The following is a 2,991-nucleotide window of genomic DNA, read 5'->3' as shown; positions in this document are numbered from 1 at the left end:
GGAAAATAACATTCGCTAGTTAAATTGAAGACATAGTAACACGTGAGAGTAGTCGTCTTAATATGAGTGACCATTTATCCTCACTTCGCCTCTGTGAGTATATATCTTCACAGTCTTCTTTCTCTACCTATCTAGAACTATGACAGTTTTTTATGAAACTAGAATAATGCCCGTGCGTTGCAACGGGATATAAATATTCTAGTATATTAGCTTATAATTTACCTGTCAATAATAATGTGATTGTGTAAATAAATGTTCATCAAATTCTGCCTCCGTGAATTACCTTGCATTTTGATTAGAAGTTTGTTAAGTAAATTAAAGCGGAATTGCTTCAGAAGGTAAGTAAATTAAGGTAATTGGTTATGATATACGGAAGGTTGGACAAATGGGTGATGGAAAAAAGGTGAAATGAGAACCTTACATTATTTTTAAGTAGTAGGAATTATCCAAAACCATGACATGACATGCTTAAGGACCGACTGACATTGATTATTATACTGTGGTAATTAATATCGTGCACAATCATAAAGGCAACTTTCGAGGAAGAAACGCCCGACATGGGGGTATAACTAATTCCTTCTAGTATTACCAAATAGAGGTGCCATAGCGAACCAACCTGTGCACAGGCTAAATTTCGTGTTTTGACCCTTTTTTTCAAACAAATTCAGGATCTGACCTCACTTTGAAATATTTTCGGGATTTGATCCTTTCGCCACCGCCAGGGAACGTTCCCGTCGACGACGAGGCGCCTACGATGATTTCGTAAATCTCAAGATGATATGCCGGCTCAGTCTTTCGAAGGTGCTCATAGGGGTAGGGTGTGAATGTGTGCGTTCATAGGGGTGATTGTATGCGCGTGTATATGAGCGTTTGTGTTTGTATTGATGTTAAAAAAAATAGAGCTGCCATATATTCCTTGGCTGTTAATTTACAGTAGCTGACTAATTAATTTACATATTTGCACTTTGCTGTCCGGAGGCATAAGAGATCTTCAAAAACGCCTCTTGCGGCGTACAGAGCTCCCGCGTCTGCGGCACCCGATCTGCACCCGATCTGCACCCGCGTCAGCGCAATTCCTTCTAGTACGTTGCAAGACAGTCGGGAAGACCTTCTCTACCAGCACTGGTCGGTCTCCCACGTCCTCCGCCGGAACGACGGCCCGGCCGCGGCCGCCCGTCTCATCGTCATCCCGGCGGTGCGGCAGGCCATGTCCCTGTCGTAGCGAGCGTGCTCGTCGGGGTCGGCCAGCATGGCGTAGGCCGCGTGCAGCCGGAGGAAGCCCTCGTCGCCGCCGCCGCCAACAGCGTCCGAATGCACCTCCCTGGCCAGACGCCGGTATGCCGCCTTGATCTCCCCCCTGCTGGCTCCCGCGTCCACACCGAGCACCTCGTAGTGTGTCCTCCCGGTAGCCGCCGCCGCCGGTGCCGCCATCGTGGCGGACACGCGCGCCACCACACGCACCTCCGAGGCCCGACCACCCGGCCCGGGCGAACAGACCCCATCACTGCCGCCGCCGACGCCGCGAACGTAGCCATCGATTCTCCGATCTCTGTTCTTGAGTTCTTGATCTAAAAGCAGAGTATTTATTCGTTGTACTGTTGTCCGGCCTCGTCGAGGTGCCAACTTCTCTTCCCCAACAAGGCCGAAAGGGACTCTTGCGCCGTCCAATCGCGAATATGCAGAATCGGTGCGCGACATGTCATGTAGCATCTGATATGAATATATGATCGATAGTCCAGATGACCAATGGCATGGCATGACACGACATATAAAGTCTAGCTGTGGGTAGTACTATTTATTTTCTTGGCGTGCTGACATGTTGAATTTGAATTTTGAAATCTCGGTGGCATCATATGTTTTAGAAAAAATAGCATGAGACTTTGCGTTTGGATTCCCCCAACAGAATGATAGATTTTCCGTTATTATTCTCGCTGAGCTAGGTCTCGCGACGCTGACAGATTGTGATTATATTCTTCTTTCATGGTGTGGACTTCCGGGGAACCTGTTATTCTAGCGCTCGAGGTTATGTGGAACATTCGGATTTCGAAGTTCGAATCTCTCTTTTCATACTGTAGGTCGACTTGTCTTGGAAGAATTCAAGAGTTTTTTCTTGTCGCCCCACATGCAAGGAGGCACGGTAGACTTTTCCTTGCGACGATGATGGGCTAATCGATTGCTTGGTCACATATTTTCCATTGTTTGGACTTTTGGGGACTTGTTATTTTTTAGTGTTTGTGGTTATCCGAATCAGGTGGACGTCGCCCACGAACTCGTCCGGCTGAAAGTGATAGCTGCGTACGCATCTGCAGGCAATGCTCTGCCGTGACCTCTGATTTTTTGTGTAAGTGTTTGGACGTATCTGTTTTTGTTCTGCAACTAGTCTAGATGACACCTCTGGTTTTTCTACACCGCGTTTTTGTTCCTGTTCTAGATGCTTCTGGATGCCAGTATCTCAAGGTACATGCGTCGTGTTAATATTGTTAGGAGAAAAATATTGTACAGGTGGAAATTAACTTACCCGGCCGGTGTCAGCCAACGGCTTGCCTATCATCACCACGTACGGGAAGAAGAAGAAACTGTGTTGGTCTAAGTTCAATCCTGTAGACGTACTCGTACGTGTTATTGCGCTGCCTATATCTTAGGCGTGCACAGGCTAAATTTCGTGTTTTGACCCTTTTTTCAAACAAATTCAGGATCTGACCTCACTTTGAAATATTTTCAGGATTTGATCCTTTCGCCACCGCCAGAGCTCCTGGCGGTAGGGTTACACAGCCTACCGCCAGAGTATCTGGCGGTAGGGTGTGACGGAGGGGGACGGCGGCCGTTACCGTGCGCTGACGTGGATAAGTACCTTACGGCCAGGAAACATGGCGGTAGGCTGTCTAAGCCTACCGCCAGCGACCCTGGCGGTAAGGTGTGGCAGGGTTATTGCCAACCAGGCATTCTGTAACGAAATATGCTACTGCCCTGGCGGTAGGTCCACCCTATCGC

General features: G+C 48.0%; 1 pseudogene; it reads right to left on the bottom strand.

Moving 5' to 3' along the window:
- Nucleotides 1-996: 996 nt before the first annotated feature.
- On the bottom strand, nucleotides 997-1,646 carry LOC123161872 (chaperone protein DnaJ 1-like; annotated as a pseudogene).
- Nucleotides 1,647-2,991: the final 1,345 nt, after the last annotated feature.

Source organism: Triticum aestivum, chromosome 7B (assembly GCF_018294505.1).
Source record: "Triticum aestivum cultivar Chinese Spring chromosome 7B, IWGSC CS RefSeq v2.1, whole genome shotgun sequence".
Lineage (NCBI taxonomy): Eukaryota > Viridiplantae > Streptophyta > Magnoliopsida > Poales > Poaceae > Triticum > Triticum aestivum.
This window is presented reverse-complemented; position numbering and strand designations above follow the sequence as displayed.